General features: G+C 41.1%; 1 protein-coding gene across 1 annotated transcript in view; it reads left to right on the forward strand.

The window, feature by feature from the left end:
• The first annotated feature begins 6771 nt into the window (after window positions 1–6771).
• The window catches only part of RGS6 (regulator of G protein signaling 6), a 673554-nt gene continuing 667941 nt past the window's right edge, over window positions 6772–12384 (forward strand). The window contains exon 1 of the mRNA XM_049898647.1: window positions 6772–6871. The gene's annotated coding sequence lies outside the window, so the exon portion shown is untranslated. The remainder of the gene's footprint in view (window positions 6872–12384) is intronic.

Consider the following 12384-nt stretch of genomic DNA (forward strand, 5'->3'; position numbering starts at 1 on the left):
ATCTAATTTTGTATTGTTATTGGTCAGGTAGATGCCTTAGGGGATCGAACTTTGATAATCCAATTTATACGTCACTGATTAGTTTAGAAATGGGTGCATGATGCAGTTCTCACCAATGAGATGTGAGGAAAGTCTGTTGGAGGGCTTCTTTAAAAGAAAACTTTTCTCTTAAAAGGTAAATAGAGATGAAACATTCTGACTTCCACTTGTTGGCTGTTGATATGTGAAGACGTTATGCTTGAGATAGCTACAGCCATCTTTCTACCATAATGTATCAAGCCTGAGATGAGAGTCAACATTATGAGGAGGAAAGAAGGTGGTTCTTGATGACATTGCTGATCACTTAAAACCAAAAACGTGCTTCAGGACTTCTTGCTCTATGGTAGATTAAATCCCTTCATTGTTTAAGCCATTTGAGTTGAGTTTTCTGTTACTGGTAGCACAAATCATCTAACTTTGAGACACGAACACCCTATTTTCTCTTTTTCCGTTCTTTTTATTCAAAGTGAGGCGGGCTGTGGAAAACCATGAATTCCTCCACTTATTTTGTAGAAAAAAAAAAAAACTAACAGTTCTCTTGGTAATGGACTATTTTCATAGTTGCTTGAGTGACATTAAATCTTATTAGGCTGAAAGAAAAGGCAAAATACTTTGTTCTTGTGAGATATGGAAAGTTGAGTATCTCAAAGAATCCTTTGGGCATCTCTTGGGACATTCTGCTGCACCAATATGATTTTTAAAAGTCTGAATACTCACATACAGTAGTTTTCTTTTGAGATGTGTTTCTCAGAGAGGTATAAAACTGTTTGGCAATATAAGACTCAGATAGATAAAAATTCCCTTCTTATGGACAGCCAAAGAGGAAAACTCTGAACTACTAATTATGACAAAGTTAATATAGAGAGCCAGAAAGAAAAATAGGTGCTGTTTCTGGACCATATTATGACCAAAGAAATATATCAAATGCATAAATTTATTTTCCTTTTGAAAGTAAAAGACTGTGTAGTATTTGTTTAAAGACAGATCAGTTCCTTTCCTGGACTAAATAAGGAAGAGATGGATTGAGATCTTAATGAAACATAAAATTGAACACTAATGATATTGCCTGTGACCACTGCAGGCCATTAGCTGGGGATGAACTGATGGATAAATAATGTAGCCAATCTGTTTACCGTATTGGAATGAGATCTGTACAGGATATGTGTCAGAAATATGCGGGTCAAACCCGTACTCCTTAATTTCTTCTGACAGGCTGATTTCCTGATTCACTGGATAAGCTAGGTACATTTCCAGCTCCCTTTGTTTCTATTTACAGAAGACATGATTATATTGGTCAAGTTTGACGGGGTTAACCCCAACAATATGTTGAAAGGAAGCCCAGGAACTTTGGATGCAGGAAGACCCAGCCCTGTCCACAGGGAGTAATAGCAGTGCTCCGTTTAAAACTGCAGAAGGGGTAATGCCTTTTGAAGAAGCTGTGTATTATCACCATACTCCTCTGTCTGCATGTAAGCCATCTTTCTAACTACCTGACATCTTTTCTTAGCAGGTTGAGCAACTTGAGGGCAAGACCCTTCCTTTACAAATCTTCTTATTTCCCACTTCCCTGCACAGTGCTCTGCACAATTCCTAGTTGGTTGACTAATGAGGTCAGCCTGTTCTCCCATCCACATTTTGAAAGGCTAGACTCATTATTAGTGAAGGTCTAGATAAGGGCCATGGGGGGTTAACAGAATGTACTACTAATATCTTATAACCAGTTTGTTGTGGCCAGAAACAGAGTGTGTCCCCTACTTTGATGGGGGAAGTTCCTGTAGGAGGAATCCTGAGGCTAGTCAGACCTGTCAAGCCATCAGGTAGTGAATCTGAATGGTGGGAGCCCAGAAGCTAGAGAAGCAAATTAACAGGTGGTGTTCACCCTCTGCTTTTAGGACCACTACTACCATGATGGTCTGACTTGTGGACATGGTGACGGTATCATAGCCAATCCATATAACCATATACTAAATGTTAACAAAGCTTATTTCATCCTATAAAAATTTTTAGTTAAAAAAAAAAGAAATTCAGCTACTGTCTTCATGTGCCACACTTTTTCACACATCTCGCTGTGGAGACCACTTGTCTATGCTCGGATAAACAACATAAACATGGTCCCTGTTCTCACGGGAGTTATAGTCTAGTTGGGAGTTTTAACAAAACTGACAATTACAATAATGTAATAGCCATATATAAATATAGAACTCCATAAAAATTTTTTTGTTGCTGTTGAGTTGATTCCCATTCACGGCAGCCCTATGTGTGTCAGAGTAGAACTGTATTCCATAGGGTTTTCAGTGTAATCTTAGAACTCTATACTTACTATTAAAACAACTGAATATTAACTGATAGTAACATTTTTGTATAATTAAAAAAACCTAACCAAACCCCTTGCTGTTGAATTGATTCTGACTCATAGCGACCCTATACATGTATAATTAAGTGGATGATATTTCTCAGTCATTATAGTATATAATTGTGGCCTCTACTACCCAGCATCTATTTTCTCTTTCTCTTGGAAGAACATTTAGATTTCTCTTCTTAGCATACTATCTCCTCCCCATCCCCATACTTTGGATCCATGGGGTTTGGTTCGTGTCTTTTTTCTCTCCTCCCCCTAGATTTAGGGCCGAGAAAATAATCCAGGTCTCAACAATATTGTATTTCAATTCCCTGGCCATAGAGATTGTTCCAAAAGTGGTCATATGACCCAAGCTAGTCCAATAAGAGGTAATCCTGGGATTTTTTTCCCCTGGAATAGCCAGAAAAGAGGAGTTCTCTTTTCTACAGACTTGGAACCAAGTACAGAAAGCCGAAACTTCAGGCAGACATCTCCACAAGGAGAGAGCCTGTGAGAAGAGAACCAAGATGGGGCAAGTAAAATACTCAAGAGGTGAAGACAGAGAGATTTGACATTGAATGATGTTGTTTGAGTTCCTGAATCCTTTGGAGATCAGCTCCATCACTGCACTGTATAATTACAGGAACTGTTATTGAACCACTGTTCTTGATTTTTTGCTTAAGCCCATTAGAATTGGGTTTTCTGTCACTTTACAATCAAAATTTTGTACCACATTTACTAATTTGAAGCTATTTTCAATTTGGTACTAAGCTAACCCTGATCTTGTCTGATATTTGAATAGAACTTTCTCATACCTTGAATTTTTCTTGATTTATACTTTACCTAATATTTGTCCTTCATCCTGGACTTTTAAGAATGATACTGGACCCTATTATTCTTTACTGTGATTTGACTATCCCAGCACAGTTTTTCTTCAGAGTGCTTTGGCATCACGTGAGATGCCCATTGAAAGTTCAGACTCCTGGGCCACATACTGCAAAGGTATGACAATCTGCACTTATAAAACATGCCCAGGTGCTGCGCACTAGAGTTTGAGAACCAGAGTCCTAGCACTAGACCCTCATTTGCGATTGCTTTCTGCTATTCTCCAAAGGCCTTAGGTCCCTCTCTGCCCTCCAACAGTTTCTCTCTCATCTGTGGATAGATCGTGAATGGGAAGCAGCAAAACTACATGGACTTCTCATTGGCCAGTGTGACCCTAAGCTTTTCCCCTCCGTTCACTTAGCTAGAAAATTTTCCCTATGAACCCAGCTCTTTGCCCTTTGGAAACTTGAACTTCTGTTTTCTAATTAAGTGTACTGACATGTCATTTTCTGTGTTTTTTGAAGTCTGCAGTTTTTGAGAGGACCATGGAGTTACTATAAACCAGCCTGAATCTGAACTTGAACAATATATACTTAAAGAGAACATATGATATTTACTTTTTTTTTTTCTTTTTCCCTCCCCCTTCAGTGGAAGACAGGGTAAGCTTGAAGTTGCCTGCCTCCTTTTCTGTAAAGTGAGCCCATTTATCTTGTGGACTTTTATGGCACCATCCTACCAGGATGTTTAAAAACAGAAATCAAACAATTTTTCCAAATGTGACAGGTTTGTTGATGATTCTGGCATATGAGGCTGAAGGGAACGTTATGGGACAGGCATAGAAACCAACTTTGAACTGTAAGCCTTTCCCATGACCTGTGCCCCCAAAATAGTAGCTCCCTGCCCGTGGCCATCTGAGGCCTTGATCTGACCCTGGCCCAAAACATCTGGCATGTAAAAGCTGGCCTAGCGGTCACAGAGCAAGCAGATGAATTTCCCAGTGTTTACAGACTTCTCCGGACTACTGCGTGTCCTCGCGGTAATCACTGTTTAAAAACACCCGATAAAATTTAAGAATGTGCCAATAATAACTCAGTCGTCACAGGCAGGGCTGTGGATTTACAAAGTGCCAGATGCTGAGTGCTGTTCCTCTCGGGCAGGAGAACAGAGAGTTGGTTGCAGATACAGCTGGGAGCGCTGTTCTCGCCCTGACCTCGTTTCGCGCTAAAAACCAGTTCCTGTACAGTCGGTTCCGACTCGCGTGTGTCAGAGTAGGATTGTGCTTCATACGGTTTTCAGTGGCTGGTTTTTCAGTGTAGATCACCAGGCGTTTATTCTGAGCTACCTCTGGATGGACTCGGACCGCCAACCTTTTAGTTAGCAGCTGAGTATATCACTTTTTGCGCTGCCCAGGGACCCCAACCCCATACCCACCTCACCCCAAATGGAAGCACTGGTCCACTTCAGGTCAGGGAGGATGCAGATGTGGACAAACTGCATAAGGAAGCAAATCTCTATTTCCATCAGCTTTCCTTAATCTCTCTTTGCAATTAAGATCCTGCTTCTTGTCTTTCCTCATGGGAGACAGGTTTCTTAAAGCTTCATGTAGAAGCTATCCATCCTTCTCCCTTGACACCATTAATTTTCCCTTGCCCTCCTTCCCTATATCTCCTTCATGATACAAGTGAGTCTTGAGGGCTTCATCTGAATTGAGATGCTAGAATACATATATTTTAGCTTAATGAGGAATATGATTGATGAGGTCTTTCATTTGAATATAGAAATTGCGAGAGGCAGTATGGAGTTTATTTAGGTTTCCTCAGAGAGTCAGGCAGAAGTCAGACGAGTTTATACTGAAAAGCATAATAGTCCCAGCATCATAGGGAGGTTAAGGAGGTATTCCCCAGTTCATTGTATACAGAACATTTCTTATCAAAAGGACTAAGATGAGAGGAGCAAGAAATGGAGAACTAGAGAGTTCATGGGGCAGGTGGAGCCAGAGAGAACAGGCATGCTACCTCCAGGCTCCTGTCAGACTTACACTTGAGGAAGCCTGAAGGTGGTAAGGAGAGCACAAACACCAACCCCCGCTGATTTCACTTAAATATCTCTTTCCACCTCTGCTACCAACCTAGCCCAAGCTACTATCGTCTTTTTTCTTAGCCACTGCAAGACTCTCCTACTTGCTCTCCCCACCTTGCATCTGGACCCACTCTAATTACTTTGTAGCCAGAACAATCTTTGTTCTGATGCCGTAAATATTCTTTCCTCTTGGGAAGGACTTCTGCAAAAAGGGAAGGCTTAGGTCCCCACCCAATCAGAGGATTCGTATTTACTTCTTTCAACAAATGCTGAGTGCCCAGTATACGGCAGGCACAGTCTTAGATGCTGATGGTACAATGACAAACAAATGGACATGGTTCCTACCTTCCTGGAGTTTCCATCTGGAGGAGGTAATATAGTAATCAGTTAATCGTTCAGTAAATGTGCCAGTGCAATACTGATGAGTGCTGCAAAGGAGAGGAATGCTGGGCTCTGAGAGCCTATCCAAGAAGGATTTGACCTAGTCTGAGGGGTCAGGAAACACTTTCCTGAAAAAGTGATGACCGTATTGAGATCTGGATGATGAGTTAGAATTAGGTAGATAAAGAAGGAAGGACAGAACACGAGGCCCTGTGGAGGCAGGCAGCATGGTAGGCACCAGGCAGTACAGCTGGGACTGTGGGTAAGAGCAGGGAGAGCCATGGACAGAGGGTGGTGAGGCTGGAGAAGTTTTAGGGAACAGATGAGGGAACACCTTGCTTGTACACCATGTTCAGGGTTTTGGTCTTTATCATAAGAGCAATGGGAAGCCATCGAACAGTTTTAACTGATGGTAGTGACAGCAGTGGTGGGGATATGTTCATATCTGTGATACAAAGTAATTAGAGGGGGGCCAGATTCAAGGTGGGGAGAGCAGGCAGGAGGGTCTTGCAGTGGCCAAGACAAAAGATGATAGTAGCTTGGGCTAGGTTGGTAGCAGAGATGGAAAGAGATATTTAAGAAGTGAAATCAACAGGGATTGGTATTTGTGCTCCCCTTACCACCTTCAGGCTTCCTCAAGTGTAAGTTTGACAGGAGCCTGGAGGTCGCATGCCTGCTGGTGCTTGAGAGAGCAGGTCAAATCTGAAATTACATTTATCCGAACAAACAGCACTGGCGCTGGATCCCAAGGAGCAGTTTCCAGCCCTCCCGCAACTTCAGCATGAGCAAGCATTGATAATGAAGCTCGAGGAAGGAAGCAGGCACCCAGGTTATTTTTAGCAAGCTATAGGAAATAGCCAACATTCTAATTTGAATCCTTCTCATTAAAACCCAGAGACTAACCTCACCCAGTTCTTGTTTCTAATGTCTGCAAACTTCTCTTTTTCCAGATAATTGACAATAGGCCCCCACGGAAGCCTTCTCAGCATTTCTGCAAAAATTTAGGAAACGTTAGGTTTGATGCCATCATCGTGTTTGCCAAGGCAGCAAGAATCCCAGCCGGCAAACTTCGAGTTTGATGAGGCGGAACAGCGAGGACAGCGTGGAATGACTGATCATTTCAGAATGTCTTCAGAATGTTGACGTTTTCCATTGACTTTGAAGCAGGAGCAGTCTGGGGTTGCTACTCTGGAGACACATCATGGTGATGTAGGTAAGACTTCATCCTTCTTTCCCCTTCCTTTCCTCTCTTGCCCTCGAGTGGTTCCTGGGGCTTAAAAAAAAATTTTTTTTTTAATGTTTTTATTCAACAACAACAAGACAAAGCAAAGCAACAAAAACAAGACAGTTTTTAAAAATTCGATGAGTTGAAATTGTATAGACTAGTCACAGCCTTGATGCCTAATTTATTACTGAGATGATTGAATCTTCACACTGGCATTCCAGGCCTCCTCCACGTGCTTGACCTGGGAACGTTACTTTGCTTTTCTGGGTCTTCATTCATTCGCCTGTAACATGAAGAGGTGGTGGACTCACCCGGTATTCCTCTAGCTTCAGTTGTTTGGGTGTCAGCTTCGTCTTATTTGCCATGTTGACTTTTCACTTACTTTATTATTTTCTTAATGTTTTTCCTTTAAATATACTCACTTGTTTATTTCAGTCCCTTTTTCTAAAAAAAGTCTTGACTGTAATACATGTGAAATCATGGGGTATGTGCTAATGACTTTTTCCCTAATACACTAAATAAGTACATAATGAAAATAAAAATATTTATTGTATGTATATAAAATCATCTGGCACTCCATCATGACCATGTGTGGACCACACTCTGGTAAACTCTGGATGAGCTGATTCTAAGCTCTATTCTAGTGCTATCATATTGTTCACATCTAGCCTTATTTGCTATGGCTCCCTAAAACAAAATCCCACATTTGGCCAAATGAGTGTCCTGGTTGCTCACATGGCTGTTCCTTCATCTAGAATCAACAATTTAATAAGGAAAGAGAAACCTTGGACCCTAACCAAGAAAGAACAAATTGAGAAAGTACATGGTTGGATAGATAAGCTATCCTTGATGAGTAGGCCAGTCCTTAGGACGGGCAGCTGCTGGTAAACGACGGTATAAAGAGTTGAGGGACTGGTCATACATGGGCTAAATTTTTTTCCTTGATTAAGTGAGGGGTATACTGCCCATTCACTGAGCTAATTTTCGAGTGCCCTCTGGGGTTCTAAATCTATTAGTTAATTTATTAAAAATGTATGATGAGTCCAAGAGAATCGAAAACATATGTTCACACAAAAAATTGTACTTGAATGTTCACAGCAACATTATTTATAATAGCCAAAAAGTAGAAACTACTCAAATGTCCGTCAACTGATAAATGGATAAACAAAATGTGGCAAATCCATACAAGGGAATATTATTCAGCCAAAAGAAGAAATGAAGTACTGATACATCCTACAACATTGAAGAATCTTGAAAGAAGCTAGTCAAAAAATTTTATGCATTATATGGTTTTACTTATATAAAATGTCTAGAATAGGCAACTCCATAGAGACAGAAAGTAGATTAGTGGTTTCCAGAGGGCTGAAGAGAGGAGGGAATGGGGAGGGAAGTGACTGCTAATTGGTCTGGGTGATGAAACTGTTTTGTAATGAGAGAGTAGTGATGATTGCACAGCTCTCTGAATATACTGAAAACCACTGAATTGTATACTTCGAAACTGTGAATTGTATGGTATGTGGATTATATCTAAAAAAAAAAAAAAAGTTTGATGCATTTATTTCATGTTAGGCCCTGGAGATACAAAGATAACTAAGACATTGTCCCTATCCCCGAGGAGCTTGGGTTTCATAGGAGACAGAAGCCTCAATAGGTGAGTGTGATAAGGCATCACAGGCCCCACTGGCAGAAGTATGTACAGCACAACGTGGGCAGGAAAGGGAGCGTTAGTTGAAGAATCAAAGCTTCCTGGGGAGTGTAACCCTCAAGCTGAGTCTTGGCTTATAATCCAGTATTCATCAGGTGAACAGGCAGAGTGTAGAAAGGTGGGAAGGGCATTCCAGGGAGAGAAACAGTTCTAAAATTACCTGGCATGTACAGGGAACTGGATTAAATTTAGTAAGGGTGGAACATATAGTTTGTTCTCTCTCTCTCTCTCTCTGTGTATTTGTCTAAAAGAAACAGAGAAGAGAGATACATTATGTCCCCCAAGGAGTTGTACTGAAGTCCTAATCCCTGTACCTGTAAATATGGCCCTGTTTGGAACAGATATTTTCTTTTATTACGTTAATTAGGCCATATCAGAATAGTGTGGGTCCTAAACCTAATCACTTCTGAATGGTATCTTATAAAAAGATCAGAATAGACATGGACACACACAATACACACACACACACACATGCATACACATACCGGGAAGCCAGATGCCATGTGAGGACATGCCTGCAAACAAAGGCATACCAACTATTGCTAGAAGATACCAGAAACTAGAAGAGAGATGCACAGAAGGGATCAACATGGCTGAGACCCCAATTTGGACTTTTAGCTTCCAAGAATTGTTGGGAAATGAATTTCTGTTCTTCAAAGCCACCCACTTGTGGTATTTTTTTGTTATAGCAGCACTAGGTAACTAAGGCAGATAGATACAGACAGATAGCAAGAATGAGAGATTGGGCTTCAGTCTCTATTCAAGAGGGAGCTATTGAAGATGTTTAAACATGAGGGTAATATGTTCAGAGCTGCATACTGAAAGCTCACTCACACAGAGAGGTAGAGGATAATTTGGGTTGGGAGGGATCCCCAGTTATAGGCAAAGAGACCAGCTAAAACACTATTATGATGGTCCAGGTGAGAAATGAGAGAAGTAGCAATGGGAAAAGAGAGAAAAGGATGGATATGAGAGTTATTAAGAAGAATGTGATGATAGGGGACATGGGGAATGAAAAAGTGGGAAGTGTCTAGGAACGTGCCAAGGTTTCCAGCTCGGGTGATTGGATAGTGGTACCATGTCAGGAGGAAGGACTGAGGAAACAGGACTTTCTTTTAGAACTGTATTCCTTAGAGCCTGTATGGCACAGTGACAGGGTACGGAGCAATGACACCTGAGTTATTTTCTTACCTCTGTTGGTGTGGCCTTGTTTGACTTTCCAATCTCTCTGAGTCTCTTCTTTTCCTCAGAAAAATATCTCGCCTGTTTCAGGTCTGGAAGAGATATGTAAAAGCACTTTGTAAATGTCTTCACAAATGTAAATATTTGTGTCTCCAGGGAAGTACAAGGTGTAGAAAGCATAATCATCACCACATTTAGCTTGTAAATAGGCAGAGTACGTGGCTGCTTTGCAGTGCGACATAGCATGCAGCAGAGATATCTGTGAAATTGCCAATATCACTGCCTGCCGTCTGACCACAATGGTGTAATTGCTATGGCTGTAATGGATATTATTTTGCTAGTCAACATCCCAGTTCAAGAAACATCACACTTCTTTGTTTTTCTAAATCTTGCTAGATTACATCTCTATCCTGACTTGCCAGAGTTGGCAAGACACCTATTTTCAGTCCAAACTGGGTCCTATAAGGATTCTGGGTTTAGAGGCACCAGGAGAATGGGGACAGGAGCATAACTCTTGGTGGTCCCTGGTTATTTCCCCCCTTTGCAATATATATATATATATATATATATATATATATATATATATATATATATATATATATATATATATATATATTTTTTGCAATAGCTCTGGTTCTCTGCCACCTGCTGGGCACTTGCTCTAAGCAGGTGCCTGTTGCCCTTCACCGAGCCTCCCTCCTTGGCCTTAGGCTGAACCACAGAGACCTGTGGAAGTAATCCGTTTGAGAATAGGGTTTTCTTTGTTAAGCTTATGAGACCTTATCGGTATAGGGTATATCCTAAACCTAATCATTTCCAAGTTATAAAAACAAGCAGATTAGATACCAAAGAAATTGTAAATGGGAGGAAGATCAATATCATGTGAAGACCACCATGGAACCAAGGAACACTGGGCTACAGAAGCTGACAAAGACAAGAATCTCCTAGAGCCGACAGAGAGAGCTTTCCTCTAGAGTCAGATCCCTGAATTCGGACTTCAAGCCTTCTGAACTTCGAGAAAACATTTCTGTTCTTTGAAGCCACCCACTTGTGGTATTTCTGTTACAGGAGCTGTAGGAAACTAAGACAGTCTTTGACAAGTCTGATGTTCCCAGCAGGGGCCTGGGCAGGGAGTTTGTTTTTCACAGTGGCCTCTTGATACACAATTAAACATAATCACCTCCTCACACCGACCTGGGAGGAGGGAGACACACTCTAGATGCAATGTTTCTAGAGTAGAATATTTGGACCACTCCTGGCCTGGGAGATGATTTTTGGAGGTAAACATATGAATGTTCTTCTATTTTAACAGCTACACATTTACTTTTATGACTATCATTATCTTTGACAAGTCATTGCAGTTTTCTATTTAAGGTAGTAACACAGCATTTTCCTTTAAAGTACACATTTAAGCAAAAAAAAAAAAGTGAGTTGATTTAAAGAAAAAAGTATTTAAAAAAACAGGTGATAGGGTATCTTAGTCATCTATAACAGAAATACTACAAGTGGATAGCTTCAACAAACAGGAATTTGTTCTCTCACAGTCTAGTAGGCTAAAAGTCCGAATTCAGGGCACCAACTCCAGGGGAAGGCTCTCTCTCTGTCGGCTTACTTACTTTGGGTACATCATCAGGAAAGATCAATCTCTAGAAAACAACATCATATTTGGTAAAGTAGAAGGTCAGCAGCAATGAGGGAAACCCTCAGTGAGATGGATTGAGATCATAGTTGCAATGATGGGCTCAAACATACCAAGTATCATGAAGATAGTGCAGGACCGGGCAAGATCTCATCCTGTTTATACAAAAGATGACCATGTGTTGGAGCCAACTCAATGGCAACTAACAACAACAACAAATTCTGTAACTTGCAGCCCAAAGCATCCTAACTAATGGTATAAATTACTTATTTGTACAAACTTAACTGTTCGAACTCACGGTTGTTAAAACCCAACTGGGTCTGGTAGGAAGCTTTCTGGTGCAAGCAATTCAGAATCTTAATTCAAACTGGCTTAAGTGTAGGGAGTTTATTATCTCATGCACAGGAAGTAGAGTCAGGGCAGGTTTCAGACAGCATGTATGCCCAGCTTTGCTTCTCTGAGAGTCCTCTCTTTTGCTCTCCCCTGGGGGTAGGTTTCGTTCTCAGGCCAGCTGACTGCCAAGTTCTAGGCATCACCTTCCAGCAAGACAATGCCCAAGGGAAGAAAGAAAAAATGTCTATTTCTGTGTTGATTTCAGGGAAGTGAGGAAAGTTAGGGAAGTTTCTTCATTGGCTATGTTTTTTTTTTTTTCCTGATTCTTTCCTAAGTCAGTCCCTGGCAATGGGAATGGGGTTGCTATGATTGTCGTGGATGACATTTGAGGTAGAATGGATTTAGGGGAACCTACAGTGATCAGCTTCAAGTTTTACTTTCTCTTCTTTTCTCTCGCTGGAGATCTTCCATGGACCTAGCAAGTTTGCGTCCAACTCAGAATCTCTACAATCACTATCTAATCTTAACGTTTCTCCCTCTCTAGCTTGGCTTTATGGTCCTTGGGTGGTGCACCCACCCAGCAGTGTTATGGAAGAAAGCCCCGGTGATCTGCTTCTGTAAAGATTACAGCCAAGAGA

The sequence above is a fragment of the Elephas maximus genome, chromosome 10, assembly GCF_024166365.1.
Source record: "Elephas maximus indicus isolate mEleMax1 chromosome 10, mEleMax1 primary haplotype, whole genome shotgun sequence".
Lineage (NCBI taxonomy): Eukaryota > Metazoa > Chordata > Mammalia > Proboscidea > Elephantidae > Elephas > Elephas maximus.